Raw genomic sequence first — 19198 nt, 5'->3', positions numbered from 1 at the left:
TCTTCTTTATTCCAGCTGAAGGACCCCAAACACTGAATTCTTGTTGATTAATAAACACCAGATTGTTTTCAAAGGATGTTCTCCTTCACTGTAAAGCATCTGCTGGCTGTGCAACTCCCTGAGCGCTGACACTAATTCAGGTCCTTTTAGTCTTGCTGAAAGGACACCACGGGGGACAGAGAAACCAGAGCTTTGTTTGGAACATCACAGGGCTCCTCTCTGCGAAAGGATTGGGTGCTCGTCTTCTAGGCCTAAGTGAAATTATGCCTAAGTTAGAGAATGGATGAGACCTCCAGACCATGCCCTGCAGCCAGGGGCATAGCAGTGCAGGCTGCAGCACTGTGCTGGCACCCTTCTCTTATTTAACACAGCTGATGAATTGATAAATAAAAGGAGAATGCGCTACTCATATGCACACAAAGGGAAGATACACACTGCTGGAAGGTGGAGGCTCCCATTCAGTTCTCATTCAGCTGCATGCAAGAAAGCACACAAACAACACAACAGGCTGTTGGAGGGCCTCTTCATCACCGGCGATATACAGGAAAAAGATTGCCAGATATTTCTCCAGAACTCATTATTTTCTGACATTCACTATTTGTTTTTAAGTAAGTGCCCATAATGTGATTATTAGTTCAATAATTCATGACTTAAATACAGTTATTAGACTGTAACAGTGAGAGAAAGTATGAAGGGGAAAACACTGTAACTCACTTTACAAACTGATAGCAAGGCAGGGAGATAATACATCTCACTCCACAACACATCATATGCTGCTCAATGCTACGCCTTGGAGCAGCAAAGGCTGTGCTGGCAGTTTACCAAGCTCTGGGGTAATACACCTTGACTGCCTGAGCACCACAGCCAGCCTCCTCTGCGTGGTGACAAGGACGATGTCCAGAGACAGACAAGAGCCCAGAAAAATGTGGGCTCCTGTGACTGAGACATACAACGTCTGCTGGAACAAGACAGGAGATCTCTTCAGTTGCCTGAAATGTGGAGCCAGCTTTGGCTGCATTGCAGAACAGCACAGTCCAGTTGCCTCAGCCCTTTAAGGCTTTCTCAGGAAATAAAACTAGCAGCTGTAAATGATCAGTAATGCGGAGGAATGAAGACATGCTTAGCAGGGAATGCTGACCAGAAAGGAACAGAGATCTTACATCACACATCGTGCTGCACTACAAAGCAGTAAGGATCTTCTCATAAGCAGCGTCCCAGGGCAGTTAAGCCCCTTGTCATATTCCCAGCAACTCACACTGCTGGCTAAGGAGCAGCACCAGACAGGGCAAGGGATGCACACACATCTGTCACACACCTCTCACCTGCTCCCCATGTCACAGCATAGTCCTTTGTTCCCACAGTCCTTTAGTGCCCTTCTGACTGGGTATCACTGCAGGGAGCCGTAAGAAACTTTTCATAGCTTGTGGAAGTTTTCATGCACATACACACGCAGCATCAATCTGCAGTAAACAGCTCAAGGACAGGCTGCTAATGCTCTCGCTTAAATGTTTGACTGTGCAGCTGAGGTCAGGATTTCTCATGCCTTTGATGGCTTTGCCTTGAGCCTCCCATCTCTCAGGCTTCTCTCTCCTGCACTATAATAGGGCCAAATATGAAGCAGTGGCAATGTCTTACAGCCATTTACATCTGTGACAAAAACTCCAGGGAATCTAGGGAAGGATGAGACCTTCTCTGCCATTCAGGAAGACCTCTTCCACCAACTGTAAATGAGGGAGCAGGAGATGCAAGCTTTCTCTGTTCCCAGCACCCCACCTCAGCCCCCTGTGAATGGCAAGGCTCTGAGTGCTTATTTAGCTGCAGAACAGCCCCAGCACTCCTTGGTGATTGCTGCCGTTTTGTCGTAATGGAAAGCAAGCAGTACAAGCAACCGTACTGCAGCTCCCTGCTGCTGCACTCGGTCACAAATTATTCCCATCCTACCAGATGCTTTGGTTAAATATGCTGAAGATTTGGAGCTGATATTTTTCCCCATATCAGCAAGATCAAAGGCAGAGAGGGAGGGAGGGAGAGAGAAAGAGCGCGGGTGTGTGAGCGCACAGGTGAGGGAGGCATCGCTGCTTGGAACCGGGAACAAAAGAGATGAGTGCACCCGTGCTGGGGCACAGCGCTGTAGTCACAGAAACCTCCCTAATGACTCCACCATCAGGCTACCAGGCTGCTGCTGCATTTTGCTGCTGGAAGGAAGCAAACAGATTCTATAACCCGCATCCAAAGAGCAGAGCAGCGGGCTGCAGCTCACTGCCACGGGCGTGGGGAGAGCAGCGCATGGCGTGCAAATCTGATAGTGCAGCAACATCATGGACAGCCGCTTCCATTATGGCTAAAATTAACGCAGGTGGTTTCAGATTTCAAGTTTTATCCTCTTTCCTCCCATTGCTGTCATCTGCTTAATGAATCACAATTGCTTTCTTTTTGCACAGCCTCAGCAGAGCTGCACTTCCCAATGTTTGCTTGCCAACCAAGCAGCAGAGCTTTAAAGATGTAACTGTGCTTTTTCATTCGGTAAACAGATGCCAGGCTTCTAGGGTCAGGAATGCTGCACAGAAAATGCAGCCTGGACCTCTCAACCCAGGGCAGGGCTTTATGAAATGGTGTTGCTAGGGGCTACCAGCATGGAAGCAAGAAATCTGCCTGCCTACATTGTGGCGTGCAGGCTAGGATGCATAAGCAGATTGAATACGCTGCTCTCGGCAATGCTGAGTAATTGCTGACCTCTCAGGTAGTGCTCCCAGCCTGCTCTCAGCCTGCCTTCAGCAGTCCTCCCATTGCTCATGCCAGCTCAGGAGCAGAGGGGCTCAGGTGGGAGGCACAGACTACAGCTGCAACCCCACAGCCCCAGCACCGAGCTGCCCCCCCAGGAACAGCAGGGCTCCCTGTCCACAAACCATCCCCTGCAGGACGAGGCAGATCTGCTCCCTGGGAGGGCTGGTGCGGGAGCAGAGGCGATGCAGCCCCTCCTGGGTGTTCTGCTCTGCATTTGCATTCCCTGCAAAATGGGAAACATGTCTCTCTGACAGAGCTGCAAGCCCTGTCTGTGTGCCTACAGAAAGCAGCTTCCTGCAGAGGCTTACGTTACTGCGGCAGCCAAGGCAGAGGCAGCTCTGCCCAGCACAGAAAAGGGCATCCCAGGTCCATCCCATCGCTCTGACGGACAGCAGGGCTGCCCAAAACCCCTGTGCTGCAGATATGCTGCCAGTCAGAAGCATGAATTCCAGTCTGTCGGGGTGACTCCTGGACCAGAACAGTTCCCAGATCTTGATCCATTATGTTCCAACACAATTCTACACTGGCAAAAACCCATACAGTATGCAAAAATATCTACCAGGTCCACGCACACAAACAAGAAAGCTTTACTGTGCACGCAGAGATGCTTATGTGGGCACTGCAAGCACAAGAACAAGTCCTTTTCTTTTGCAAAAGGAACTTAAAACTGCAGAGCAGTAATCACTGATTGTTTTGACATGCTGTAAATGCCTTTGATTGGCAAAAGTACACAGAAGCATTGCAGAGATCTGTATCTCCCACTGAAATCTCTGGAGTCCTGGCACAGCAGTCAAGCAAAGGCCTATGGTATTTTTGCTGGAAAGTGGCTCGAGCTGCTCACTATTGCCCAACACATGCAAGCAGCTTGATCTGCAGTTAGCTTATCAGCATAGCTCTAAATGGATAAGAGCAGTACTCTTCAGAATACATTGTTATAATAGGATATTTTGTGTTTCAAGAATGTGTCATTTTTATTCACATGGATTTAACACACTTCTTAATAGCTGATGCTACTGGGAGCCAGCAGCACAGCAATATCTTTTCTAAACCATTGTTTAAAATACTGCTCAGTAAAAATGTAAAAAATACTTTTTTTTCCCCCAAAGGATCCTAAAATTTAAATAATCACAAGGATAATTAAAAATATATATAATCCAACCTTCTAATTGGGACTCAAGTTTTGTAATATTCAACAACGATCCAACTAGATCTGGTTGGAGACTGCAGAATTTTGCTCTCCTTTCTCAGGACTATACAGTACTTGAAGCAGAGCACAGCTCTCTCCCTGACACACATCACACACTAGAACTCCCAGTGCAGAATGCTGGCATATGCACTTTTTCACCCATTAAAAGAGATAACCCTGTGAAGGGTGAGACCAGAAGCAGAATCCAGCTTAATAAGGTGGAACTGCACAGCTACAAAAGTAAAAAATTAAGAAAGTCTCCGGGCATGGAAGAGTGCCACCAGCAAAAACAAAAAGCAAAACAAGATTAAAAACAGCAGAGCATACTTTTGAGCACTGCTGAAAATGGCTGAAGGGGATCCTGCAGACAGCCAGAAATGATGATATAAAGACATAAATCCTTTTTTTCTGTGCACGCTCAGGACCTCAACGAGATAGAAGACAACGAAGGGTTAGTTGGAGCCCAAACAATGCTGGCAGGCAGTGTCTCGCCAGGAAAAATGAGCAATCCTGCAGCTGAGTTCTGCCCCTTTACATTCCTAATTATCAGCATATTTTTAAGACAAAAAGTTGAAATACACTTTTGGCAGAGCGGCTTTCATCTTCACTATGAAAACGGGGCCAAAGCTTAGTTCTGCATGACTAGGATCTGTACTCACAGCTTTGTAGGTAACAGAGCTGTTGGTGTGATTCAAGGCCTCCACGAGCTTCCAGGGCTGGAGGATGGGGATGCTGGAGGCTCAGCAGATACAAAGACTCTGCCAACAGCCTCTGGGATGACCTTGGCCACGCTGCTGCTCTCCTTTACTCATTACACATGGGCACAATGGCATTTACTAACAAGCACCCGAGGCCCACCAATGAGGAGCCAGGTGTTGCCAGGAGAACACGCTTTCAGCAGGGTCAGATGAGGATTTCATGTCACCAAGCTGTAATCCTCCCAGTGCCCACACACCAAAGTTAGGCTATTGTAAAACTGCTCCATTTTCTCCAAATGAAATGTTTCCCTGCCACTTGTAGTGAAGCAATAGTGCTAACACTGGGAGGTTTTTTTTTCTTCCTTCCTCCAGTCTGTTTCCTAAGGAAGTGAAAGGATGTGAAAGGATCACACAATTATCAGACAGATTCTTACCTTTAATAACTCCAGCCAAGTTGGCCACATTGGACAGAAGAGAAAAGGACAAAGGGCTGCTAAGAGTCCCCATGTTTTGTGACAAACAGGCTGTCCATCAGAGGACAGACAGACAAGCAGTGGATGTGCTGAGAGGCAGCTTGCAGAGCAAACTGAGCTGCAGCGCAAGTCAGCAGGGAACCCACACAAAGGTGTGCCAGAGAAAAATGATCTTCTTAAGTTTCATGGCTCACAAAATTACTTTTTACTTGTGAAGAGGTGGTGAGAGGCTGTTCATTTCTAACACTGGCAGTCCTGAGGCACGCTGCATTTACTTCTGATTACCTAGTATAAGTATAAGCACAGTGAAGTTTGATTCTCCTTTGAATTATCCCTGTTATCAACTAGTCTGCAACATGCATCCACCTGAGCAAATCTCTGAGCCCACCAACTCCTCACTGAGTGCTTTCTGATGACAACATTTAGTTATTCTACTTTATCATCTTACTACAAATATTTTTGTCTTGAAATATTAAAAGACTGCAAGAAAAGAACATACAATAACATGTTTGGAAGACAAACAAACTAATTTAGCAGTCAAAACACAACAAATGAGAACCGTCAGGACTAAACACGAACAAACATCAAATTTTTCTCTTGCCTCTCTCTCCTAGTAAGCCAAAGGGACACAAACATCACACCATTTCCCTCCCCTAAATGCCCATTGCACCCTGCCCCATCACATCAGATCTGCAGGAAGGAGTGAATGAATAATGCTTTAAGAACATGTGAGGCTGAGGAATATTTTTAGGCCTTCAAAATGCTGGTATTTTACTATTTCATTCATGTTTGTTGTTTTAAGGAAAAACGTGCTATTAATGAGATAGGACATTTTGCCCAGTCGGTTTGATCAGAACCTTTCCAACCAGATGCAGCACACCCAGAGCACTGACATTTGCTTAGATAATACAACCAAGTTTTGTACTCAAAGCCCATCAACTAAACCTGCCCAATGCTCTGTACTTCCCTGTCCAAGTTGCTACTGAAAGAAGTGCTGTAGGTCCTTACACTCCCTTTGGCAAGCTTAGAGACAAAAAGAAAGCACTTTTCTGGAGGGCTGCAATCTCCCCAGCTCAGCTGGCTGCATTTACTACTTTTTTTTCCAGTGCAAAGCACTGCCCCAAAGACTGAGTTAAGATGGATAGAATGGCACAAATTTCAGGCTGAAGAATACTGCTAGCTCAGGTGCAAGATCTGGCCCAGCTTCCCACAAAGTACACAAAGCCCTGTTGACACTACAGCTTGTGTTTAGAATTGTTCTGAGTAAGGAAACATGACTGAAGGAAACTGAAGGTACAAACCCATAGCTTATGGGGGGGGGGGACACAAAGATCTGAGAGACAAAGAAGGGAACAGCCTGACTCACCTGCTGCAGTGAGGTGCCAGCTTGGGTACCTGGAAGGTTGCAGTCACCTTGGCCTCTGGGAACAGCAAACCTTTCTCCTCTAGGAGGGGGAGGTTTTGTTAGCTGTAGGCACAGCTAATGAGTATAAGTAACATTAGGGCACTGCAGCAATCTTTGTTGCTGTGACTCTCCAGCAGTATGAAGGTCTGAGTTTGGATTTTGGGGGTATGAGATTAACAGCAATCACCAAATACCATTGGCATCCAGGTCCAATTATTTTGTTGTGCAAATCACGTATACAACAACACATAGTCAGTCCATGGGGAATGAGAAACCATGAAAACTAACTGCAAGCCGATGAAACAGAAATCTGCAATCACTTTTCATTCAAAGTCAGGCTTTCTTGCTAACTGTTGACAAACTGCAGATCTGTACCTGCAGAAAAGCAAGAGTACACAGCCTTGGGTCACAGTAAACTGAGCAAGTGTCCACAAACAGCTGTTTTCATTACTGCCCCAGCATCTGTTGTGCCACAAAGCTGACCGATGCAGCTGGCACGCTGTTTTGCTAAGGTGCAACTCCTGCCACTGGGTCACTGAAACCCCTGCTTTGTTTGACAAGATCCACACGTTCAGAGTGGTGTCCATGGAGCAGTCAGACCCCACCTGTGTGTATTTCCTGGGCTTCCTTTGATCCCCCTGCTGTCACTGCAGCATCAGATGTGTTCTCTGCAAAGACCCTCCGCCTCAGTTGAACTCTCAGGAATGTTAATCTGTCTGCCTGAAGAGAATTAGGAATGAGTTTTTCCAGGCCAAGTCATACTCCTTTCACCTGCCTGTTTTCCGTGCCCACAACCTCCAGATGACAGCCCTCATTTAGCCTTGATCAAAAGCGTTACATTGCTTAAATTTACTTAGATATAGCTGAAAAGAGTAACAACTGTGTTTATCAAAACAAATACCTCAAAACAAAACAACTTCAAGCGATGGCTTACGGGAATGAAACCCCTTACATAAAATATTCAAAGCACTCCAAACCGTACGCATGAACTTAGGCACTTAAATCCTAATTACTAAACTGTGTTAGAAATACAATTAAAAAAATCACTCAAATGTAATAATGAAATGAAGATGATATATTTCTTAGAGTTGTAAATGACATTAGCATCACAGACAAGTGGAACAGATCAGCATGACAGCAGCCAGTGCTAGGGTGGCTCACCACTATTCTAAAAATATACTTATTAAATAAGTTCAGATCAGAAACACTACATAAAGGTCTTAATCAAGTGAGTACTCTGATTTAGGCTTCAGTTTATGAGTTTTCATCGCAGGCTTGGAGTTGCCTACATGTTTAGGTACGTGTAGGATGAAGACTGATTAGTACTATGCTTTCTTTCCATCCAGTGAGTTAAACTGTACTTGCCTACGTAACTATTTTGTGTTACCTTTCAGTAACTACTGGAATGGGGCGTACCCATGAACACAAGCTGTCTGCAAAACCCAGTGTCTCAGCTCAGTTGTGTTACAGAGGTTACAAAGTTCACTCCAGACACAGCTTTCTTCCCAAATCACCATATTTTAAATCAGGCTGCCGTTTTGTTCTATCAAGCAGCTGTAAAGAAATAATGTATTTTGGACTCATCTTGTGCATGCAACAAGGAAAAGGCAATTACACAGCAGAGAGAACTTAATGAATGAGATGTATATCTGGACCTGGGAAGGACATCCAGGAGCACCAAATAAACAGATATATCCTGGGATCCGGATACTGTTTACGTACAGCTCTACAAATCAGTGCTCTCCAACTATACAACTTTCAGTCAATATTCAAAATTTTAATTTGAACTGTTGCTTACTTTTACTTCTGTAATGCTACAGTGGGATAGAAAGTACTGCAATGATAGCAGGGTGGCAAAGCATTTGGCTGCAGCAAATAAGAACAAGCCCCAGTACAGCAGCTACAGAAATGAAGGAAAAGAGCTGCTTACCCTAGAAAGGCCTGCTGTAGGCAGGGATCTCTAGCAAGAGATACCTTCACCTCCCCTGCCAACCCTTAAATGAGGTCTGGGAAGGGATGGATCCTGGCTGCATTCCTTCCAGTCACTCAGATGCATTGCATTGCATTGCATTGCATTGCACTGCATTGTATTGCATTGCATTGCATGCACCTGAGCTCCTCTGGATTGGCCCTGCCTTCCTATCAGATGTTCAATCACTACTGCAGGCCATGACTTAGCATTTCCACTTCAACTTCTTAATGCATTGGTGATGGCAGGTGACACATCCAAGCCATCTTTCTCACCCACAGCTGTAGCTCTTACTGCTCGTACTTTTCATCCTACAGACCTCACATGATGGCAGTCCCTTCCAGCCAACCTGTTCTGCAGGCAGAGGACTCTGGGTGTGGAGCCAGCTCTGACATTCCTGTTATGCCACCAGATCAAGTGCGTTGCCACCTGTGACAAACAACTAAACCAACACTCTATCTAGCAGCAAGTGTTGCAGAAGGAAAAGCTTCTCATTAAAAAATTGCTCCCCTTGCTCCCACATCTGCTGAGGAAGCTGATATTCTTCTTAACATACTGCCACTAAAATCTTTATTGTTATGAGCTTCTAGAAATGTAACAGTGAGGAGCTCGATCTTGCAGCACAGCTGGGCACACAGTTTGGCAGCACAAACAAAGCCTTTGCCTTTGTGTGATCAGGTCCCATCCAGCACAATAACATGGCAATTATACACACAGGTGAATCCACTCATTTGTAAGGCAGGAGATGGCATAAAATATCTTGCATTAGATAAGGAGAAAACATTCAAAGCATTTTAATGTTTCAGAGCCCTGTCTGACAACTGTGTCTTCTCTTATCGGTGTTCATCTCTTAACCTGGAACTCTCATCATTTCACCAGAAGCACCAATTCAAAAAAGCTGTGCAGAAAACTGACCTGCTCCCTTAATGACATCAGAAAGCTGCAAAGCAGAGTCTCTCAAACAAACACGGAGAAAACAAAATATCAACAGACAGGACAGGCTTATTACAGGTGACATATTGCTGCACACATTAAAATTCTAGCCACGAGGCTTAATAACTTTATGCTACCTTCCTCTAAAGGCTGCGACAGAAATACTGAGTGTGACAAAGAAAAATAAAGCTCGCACAAGGGGGAGATCTTGAAAAATAACTCCTGATAAAAAGCAGCAAAAGGGAATACCTGAGAACATGAACATATGGGAGTCACCTGATCCAGGCTCCATGTGAAAGGAATTATCTGTGGAGTTTGGTGCATTGCTAATATCTTACAAAAGCCCTGGTATTTGGAGAGGCACTGCAATAAGGAATGTCATCTTTTATTTTTTTTCCCTCATTGAGATGAATGCCTGCCTTCCCCCCCAGGCGATGGTGTGATGCAGGCAGGGCACCACACATGTAAATGGTTTTATTGAAATCAAGGGCTCTTTTTGCAGTTGAACTCTTTAGCTTGCTTTGGGACTCCATCTTTCGAGAGCACAACTGTTGGGAAAAGCATTCCCCTTCTGCTATTCTATAGCAGCCAGAGCAGCGACTCTCCAGCCCCACAGCTGGTTCTGCATGAGTCTGCTCCTGAAACAGTCATCACTAGGGTGAGCTGGGCTGAGAACAGGGGTTCTGGCATGGTGCTAAGCTACAGTAACCTCCACTGTACAAACACTTCCACATGCAGCTAATCCCGAGTGAATGCTGCCTAATTGGATCCCAGACAATACTGTCTCACGAAGTCCTTGCAGAAATACAAATGTACATAGAGTCAGGTAGAAAGAGGGACATCTGAGCTGAAAACTGGAGAGCAACTGATCAGCTTAAGCAAACAACAAGATGCCACAATAGTAGGGCACAGTGCCTGGCATGAGCTGCATTGCGAGTGTTCTTTGTTGCCCAGATCCATCCCCATGCTCTGCAAGAGGCGCCGCAGGGCAGCAGGCTAGGAGCTTCACAGCACCTCAAAGGTCATCTCATGCTCATAAGTGTGTGTGTGTGTGTAGGTACAAACATGCTGCCACCACCCCAAAGCCAGTGACAGAAAAACAGATGTGACAAATGGCTCAGAGTGCTGGGTGTGTGAGAAACGCGAGCTGCAAGCAAACCAAAACTTAGTTTGCAAAAGGAAAAAGCGAACATATCTGGGAGAAAGGACTGGCAACCTAAGACAGAGAAAGCTGGAAGCTGAGATACTACAGGAAGTCAACAGTGGACCACAAGTTGTACTTGAACAGCCAGTGTGCTGCAGAGGTCAGGGCAGGTGCAGAAATCCCCATATGCAAACACACATCCTGCCGGAGCAGGCAGACAGCCGCTGTGCGACCGCAGCAAGGAGAGCGGGGTCAGCAGGACGGCCGTGAAGGCTGGTGATGAAGGGAGTGTATGATGCACACACGTCTGGGTGCCAGCACACGGCACAGCAGCGATCAGCCAGGGACTGAAGGGACCGACGCAGTGCTTAGCAATAACTGACACCCCAGAATAAGGCCGTGCATGGGCACCTTGCCTCTACCCCTCTGCACTCAGACACTGCACAGGGCAGCCTCCGCAACACCTGCTTGACAAGAGGAAGGACACAAAGCCCAACCTGAGGCACAGGGCTCTGCTTCCTGCTGTCACCTGATGGCAGGCCTGTCACACAGCCTAATTTACATGCCACTTGATCAGGGCTTCCTTCCCTCCCGCCCCATGGAAGATACTGATATGTGCTGTGGAAAAGGTAAACCATTATGTGCCCGACACCTAAAGCTCTCCCATGAGGAGCAACCAAACAACAGGTCAGAGACATGTAGAACTGCCACACTTGGTTGGCTTGTTCTTTCAGAGGTACCAGCCTGCCCTCCTGCATTCATAGAAGGGCTGGTTTATAGAACCCATTCAGCTCAAGCGCCGTAGAGTAAGATTTGTGGAGACAAAAGAAATTGGCAAAAAAAGAGCTGCTTGAATCTAATGACTTTCTATGCAGAATGCATAAATCAATCAGGAGAAGGACTGGAAGATCAGAACTGTTCATTGCAGTGATTGCATTTGTTCCTCTATTTGCATCTTCCTGCTTCTCCCACCTGGATTGCACCTCCAGTCTGATGGTTTCAGTTCTGTTCAAAGCAGCTCCACAGGCGGAGCTTCCCAAGCCCAAAGAGTACAAAGTTACTGACTTCTAAGGGATACTCAGTTTCCTAGCTGACCCGGGTGACACAGCAGTGATCCTGCAGGGTCTGGAACCCCTCCTCTCCTCCCCAACCCTAACCCTGCTGCATGCAGGATGCTTCATTAACTCACAGTCTTACAGAAATTCTTTGGCAGATGATATTTCTTTTTCTGCTTTCCCTCTTTTGTTACATGATGCCTTCTATTCAAACAGCCAAACCAGAGCTGGCAAATGGTCTCTCTAGGTTTTTTACATGTTGCTGCGAGGCAAAATAAACAGTTGTTTCCAGTTTACATTTTCAGGGCTACAGATGTATGTTAATTATGCTCTTCAGCCTGCTAGTGAAAAACTGAAAGAGATTTAAATGTGTTTTTCTCAGGCAGACCCCAAAGTCTGCGGACACCTGTCCCCTCCAGCTGTGGGCTTTGTGCTACCCAGAGCGAGGTACCAGGTCTCCTCCTTTCATGTTGACTTTGAAGGCATTTTCAGATTTCAGCAAGGCTTTACAAAAGGCCATGAGATGGGGATTAAATCTTGCTGAAATCCAAGAACTTCATGCATTTTTTCTAGTGCAGCAAAGATACAGCACAGGCAGACCTGAGAGCATCTGAAGGATAGGGCACTTCAGAATGGGGCAACAGGAACTATATTGTAACATGGAACTTTGATTCATTCACTAAAATGCTGCAGAATTTAATAAAAATCCCATCTTCCTTTTGTTTTCTAAAACAACAAATTAATATAAAATAAAAATCACCAGGTCTCATATACTGTTCAGACAAAAATACATACTATCAAGACTGTCCTGTCAAACAGTCTGAGTAGAAGAAAGAAGAACTGGATACGAAACTGCAGTTTATTTCCAATTTGGGTATCAGGTTTAGAACTGGCTGTTAAACAAAGGAATGAAACAATCTCAGAAGTGCAAAGGCAGTAATGCAGGGACCTTCCCCAGAGGAGGAAGTAAGGATCCATTTCCTTCTTTACATTTTAGAAGCTTTAATTCATGATACTCACTTGTCTGCCAAATGTTTCTTGGGATCTTTGAAATAACTGTTTATTCTAGTTGTTCCTACTGTGCTCCAACCAAACTACCAGGCTCTCCTCTGTTGATGCTGCCTCTTTTGGAATCCAGAGTCAAGAGCAGTGCTAACACAGAGGTGTGACACCCATTAAGTGCCTATCGCTTGTATGAGTTTTGAATACACATACACACAGAGTAGGTATGCATACAGACACACGTACATTCCCTTTGTGTCTAGAGGTCAGAGATACAGGTGACACAGAGGGCAGACTTCAGAAGTGCTAAGGTACCCACGCAAACAGCACGACACCAGCTAATTCCCAGCACCTTCAGAAAGCCGGCTCCACATCCTCTTCCTGCCTGCTCCACACAAGCTATTTTCCAGTGTTTGTTGCTATATTTATCACTTGAATTACAGTATTACTGAGAGGACTCAGGCAGACTCATTCTCCCTGACGCCTTCCGTACAGTGGGAAGGTCTGTGCTGCTCACAGCACCATTGTGAACAGTTAGCCTGGCCTACCTCTACACTGTCATCACTTTTCCAGCACTATCAGGAAACCCTTCCATCTGCCCTCGGATGACAATTGTATATACTTACTGACAGCAGCTACTGGCTTGTAATATTTTTATCACCCTAAATGCAGGAAGACTATTGTCAATTAGTGTTATGATGGGGAAAGCAGAAAATGAAGAGTTAAGACTGCCAACAGCCTTGTTCTGCTGCCTGTGCTCCACTCCTCCTAACAAGTTCTGTAGCACAACAATAAAAAGAGGAGATCTGTCAATTAATGCATGTAATGGGAACTAACAGAAAGAACACATGCGTTGACTTGACAGTCTACAGATTTCCCTGAAAGGACAAAGAATGTATCTATCCAGTTAATTCCATTATTCAGCAGCTTCAGCATGGGAAGGAAAAACATCTACCAAAAAGCTTGCATGGAACGAGTATGAAAATCTTTAAGTGCTTATTGCCTCTAAACTTGTGAGCCAACTGTCTTCATTCTGGGCTAGCTTCATTCGGACTTGCACATGCAATGTGCAAAAAACATGGCACTGCAAGAGAAAATTATTCATCTATTGTCATTTACACAAAAAGATCAGACTTGCACATTTCAGGATTGTTATTTAATTAAAGAGAGAAAGAGAGAGATGTAAGAAAGTGAATTTTAAATAAGTTTCCCCAATATTCCTGCCTGTGGTAACATCAAACATACAACATCTCAGCCCCAAAATGATTTGTTTGCCAAACAAGAGCTATTGGAAGGGTTTTACTACAGCTTGTGATCCAATTATATGTATAAAAATGACTCCTTTTGAAGCTACAATCCTCGGATGAAATCTGTTTTGAAGTCACACTTACAGCAGAATGCAAGAGCACGGATAAACAACAGCAGCTGCTGAGGTTCCCCACCTTACAAACACCGGGAGAGTTCACACTTCACTCCTTGTTATTTTTGCTTTAGGAAATGAAGGAAACTGTACTCTGAGCTGACGAAGTCACTGAAAAGGCACTCGCACCCACTCTAAATATGACCTGATATTTGCAGATGAAAGTTTAAGTGCAAGTTATCTAAGCAACAAGTGCCAGCCAAGTGCACGTTCAGATGGTAAAACACAGTCCCACAAAGATCTCGCTGCATTAAACTTCTCTTTTCAGATGTACCACAGCTGGATTGATGGGAGTGCTGTGTGAAGAAGCCAACACCCTCAGAGTCAGTTCCTTGGTCAGACCTTAGCAGTGATCAGCAAATTCTGTCTCATCCCAGAGAGGAGCAAACAGAGACCCGCTGAGAAAAACTGCTTGCAGGTCACCGAGGAGTGATGTATGAGAGAGGTACATAATTAAAGAGGGACAGAGCAGGAAGGAGCCCAGAACTGGTGCAGAAGAAATCACAGGAGACTCATATTTAGTAACACGGCAAAAGTGATGTCATAGAACAGAGCAACCAAAAGAGAAAAAAGAAGAAAAGCACATGGTGAAGGACTGGACAGGTCCCAAATGGCCAAGGAGAAAAGATTGCAGACTGTGTTTTGGCAGAAAAACACAGAGAAAGATCTGTTGTCTATTTCTTATGGACCCTTTGAAGTTTTCTGGATCTAATCTGATTTTTGCCTGTCATTCTTTGCCAAAAAAGATAAACCTTGCCAGGGAAAACCCACCTTCCCTTATCCTCACGCTAATAAGAATACAAATGGTCTGTTTTAAATATCAAACACTTAAAATGTGGAGTTTTTCTTCTGCGATGTGTTTGAGACTTTGATATTTCCAAGCTGCCATACTTGCAACTGCAACTGACCCAGCTTGTTCCTGGCTAAGTCTCTCGTGTTTGACCAAATTCAATCAGAACACGGGCCTTGGTGCACAGCTATCACCCCATCAGCTCCATCTGTACTCCACTGACACGGGAGATAAAGGTTTATTTTCTGAAACATCTGTGTTTCAGTGTCCAAACTGCTCTCCCCCCTTCCCCCCGCCTAAATTTTGTACTGATAATGAAAGTCTTCTGGAATTCTGTCACTCAGCAATTGCTTTTAATATTCTCTAATACTGCATTAAACAATACCACTGTAGTATTATTAGCCTTCTCTTTTTAGGGTCTAGCCTACCAAAATCCGTAAGCATAATCTTACCTTTCAGCCTTTCCCTCGTATTACTTTAGTTCTTACTTTCAGGTGCCATGTCTTGCTGTGTGTGGGACTGCTCAGTAAGACTGAAGACTCATTCAGCTCAAAATGATCATGCAACCATCCCCACATTTATGATTCCGGGCCTGCCACAGATATCAATTTCTATTTACTACGCATTACTGTAAGCAGAACACTGAAAATTTTATACCTATTTGCAGCACTAACATGTTAAAATGCCCCAAATGCCATTTTGCAATCACTGCAGGCAGATGCTTTTTAATAGTGTTATTCACATATGAGGATTATCAGATAACTTGCAAAGCTGCAGCTCAAGTAGGTGCTAATTCAAAGGAAAATAAAGGCACTAGGCAGGAGGAAGACAGGAACAGGAGGCCAGAAAACAGCACATTTGTATTCAGAAGGCAGTAAATACACCTTTGAAACAGCTGCTGTGGCACTGTCACTTTAAAGCTTGTGTCCTCCTCCCAGCATGGAACGCTCTCCCTACCTGCTGTACACAGACGCACTGCTACACACACTGCTCTCCATACCCTGGTTTACCTGCTTGGAGCTCCTTTATTGTCCAGACCAACGTAACAAAACCCACACAGCCCCACACAAGCCTTCTACCCAAATCTACTTCTTGCCTCCCCAGCTGTATGAGGCCAGATTTCCATTCAGTAATGGCACCAGGCATTTACCAGGGCACGCTCTTATTTTATTGAGGTCATTCCAGATTTTTTCTTCCTCTCTCTACAGCTGCATTAACAGCTTCCTTCCTATTTTTAAATCAGTAGCTAATTTCAGCAACTAAGTGCTTATTGTTTTTTTCAGGGTCACTCATAAAACAAACACCATTATTGATCTTTCTGAATCCACCACCAATTTTTCCCTTTTATCTCATCTGAGTGTCTATTCAATGGGCAATTTCTCAATAGTACAGGACATCCATCCTGGATAAATCAGGGTATCCAAAGAAAGAGATCTTTCTGTCCATGTGTGCTAATACAACTCCTATTGCAGCAGTAGCCAAGCAACTCATAAGTGTTATTGGTTTTTGTCTCCACAACACCTTTTTAGAGGGAAAAGTGCTATTACTTGTCCTTTAAAACAGGGGAACCAAGACAGAGAGGGCTGTCGTCCCTCAGAGGCAAAGACAGTTCACAAAATGTAGAATGAAATGAATCCTTTTTCTCCTATATCTTAACCACATCAGCATCTTCCCTCTATTTCCATACATACCCCAGACACACGGTTGCTTATTTGTTGGATTGCAGGACCTGGATTGTTGGATTACTGATGACCTGGCCAGTTGGTATTTATCACACATTTTTTATCAGTATCTGAAGACAAACAACATCACAGGTGAACATGAAAAAACCTGTTAGACCAAACTGCTGCAGTACTTTATCCGCTCTGACTATTAAGGTTCAGTACAATTCTTGGAGCATGATTCAATGTAATTCTTGGAGCATAAGCCCTAAACCTACTCACTGTCCCACAGTTAAGCTAAAGGACATTCTGGCTTTGCCCCAAAGAACACGATACCAAAATGAAAAGCAGCCCTTCCAGGTGGTAGGACCCAAGTGACATCTTCCACATACGGCTCTCTAAAAGCATCTCTGAAGACAGTGCACTTACTCACCAATCCTACTTTAACAAGATATGCAAAGATAGAAGATTTACTGGCCATTACCATTTCTGCTAAGTGTAGCAGATTTGGTCCTTTTCAAATTAATCCTAGATTGATTCACAAAGAAACATTAAATGCAGTTTGACTGCTATAATAACGCACCATCAATCATTAGACTAAATTTTTCAATGGTCCCTCTGTGTATCATCACTATTTGGCCACTTTCTTTAAGATTTCTCTCTCTTTTCCTACACCAGTGAAAGACAGCCTTGTTCTTGCTGACCAACACACTCCCAAAGAGAGGGTGGAGAGCTAATGGCCTAGGACCAGACTGCTGCCTATGCTGGATGTGTCTGTAGTGTTGTGCCACTTGGGGTTAGCTGTGCTCACAAGCATTAAACCTAATGAGACAAGAGAACTGAGCGAGGCCCAGGTCCATTGCAGCTCCTAGAAGTTGAGCCAGCTTTTCTGCATGACAGTACCCATGGACATGGACACACACGGTCCACTAAGGTCCAGGACAGTCGTGCCTGTGCACTTCATTACAGGGAAGGCCTTCTTGTCCTGCTTTAACACTTCTCAGCTCTATTAAACACAGTTTGACAAGTATGTTCCTGCACAGGAAATTCCTGCCAAAGGCTCCACAGATACAAAGTACTACGTGGTAGAGAAAACAGCACTGCCATTTTAATATATTGTGACTTAAGCTAGTATATTAGCAGTGAAATTGGTTGATTTTCACATTAAAATACAAAGACCATACATGTCAGTTGTGTAATGAATAAAGAAGCAGGTAGCAAAAACTCAAAGATTTTGGAGAATGTAATGCCCTGGTAAAAGGGCATTCAGTTAATCAGAATACCTGTCTCAACTTAGACAATTCTTCTCATCCACATATCATAATGCTTTCTGGAAACAAAACGAAGACCAATGTCATCACCAGGATTTCCCTTCACTTAAGGAAGGGCATATCAGGCAAAACCTGGCTACAGAAATGAGGTACAGTTCCAGTAAGGACAGCACAAAGAAGATCTTTAGCGGGTATCACATTAGCATCAGGCAGATATCAGCCTGGTCTCACATGAAGTTGTATGTCACTGCACTGCATGCAACAGGAGCAGCACATTCAGAGACCCTTGACATCCAGGCCAACTACACCAATGCCCCCAGCCTGCCAGATGATCAACTCTGGGATCTCTGCAGTTTCCACCTCAGCTTGCTAAATCATATTCAAATGAGAGACTGCTTTATCTTCACTTGAACTCCACATCCTGTTAGTTTGCACAAAGGAAGTGAGTTACGTTAACAGCACACCTATTTTTTCCTAATGAAGATATACTTTCTTGGATATTACTGTCACTCATATACCTATTTAGACACCTAGTCCTAGGCTATGGCCAGTTGTGTAGTGCATAATTATTCTATTTAAAGGAAACAACTCTCATTGAAACAAAAGGGCCCATTCTGCTACTAGGTAAAGAAATGGGAATACATCAGAGGCTCAAAAAGGAAAGGGATTAACATGCTTCCATGTGGCAATGGTCTCAACTGTTCCAATTAAAACTTTCACAATAAATTAAAGCATGACAGAGGTAAGAATGAAGTCAATTTTCTGTGGATCGTGCTATTCCACTGACATAAATTGCCATTATTAGGTAGTATATTCAGCAATCTGTATAATGATAGAGTAACAAGACCACAACCCAGTGTTGATTGAGTTTGGCCTTTTGCATGCTAATTTTGGTCTGCTCTGCCAAAATAATTGAATGTACCACCTTACTTAAACACCTCTAGATAATTAGCACTCTCTCTCTATTCCTCCTTTACCAACCTTTGCTTAAGCCCGTGGTGCTGGCCTTCACTCCTTGTAGTGTTGGATGTCCAACACCACTTGGCCGCTCCCTCAGCTGTGCTCACAGCCTTTCCATTCACTTTCCACCACTTACACTCATCCTCTCCCAGAGCTCTCTTCTCAAGGGTAATGCTAGATGTCAGCCCATCTTGATCCCGCCCTTCTCTGTTGTACACAACACTTCACTGCTTCCATGCTTTCATAGCCTAGAACCACCAACGACTTTCCTTGACTAGAAAATGAAGGCGCCAACTACCATGGGATTGCCCCAGAAAGGTTGAAGAGGACAACAAATAAATAGACTCCCACTGCTCGATGCCTGCTAACAAGTTCAAACAACACATTACGCAATGAGTAAACACAATAGTGACCAAAACTGAGGGAAGGGACAGCCTTGTGTGCGTG

The 19198-nt window shown here is 44.5% G+C and overlaps 1 protein-coding gene across 1 annotated transcript in view; it reads right to left on the bottom strand.

Moving 5' to 3' along the window:
* HDGFL3 (HDGF like 3) overlaps nt 1-19198 on the bottom strand; it is a 34853-nt gene that overhangs the window by 14717 nt on the left and 938 nt on the right. The gene's annotated exons all lie outside the window — the stretch shown is intronic.

The sequence above is a fragment of the Lagopus muta genome, chromosome 10, assembly GCF_023343835.1.
Source record: "Lagopus muta isolate bLagMut1 chromosome 10, bLagMut1 primary, whole genome shotgun sequence".
Classification (NCBI taxonomy): domain Eukaryota; kingdom Metazoa; phylum Chordata; class Aves; order Galliformes; family Phasianidae; genus Lagopus; species Lagopus muta.
The sequence above is the reverse complement of the archived record's forward strand: the minus strand, read 5'-3'. Positions and strand labels throughout refer to the sequence as shown.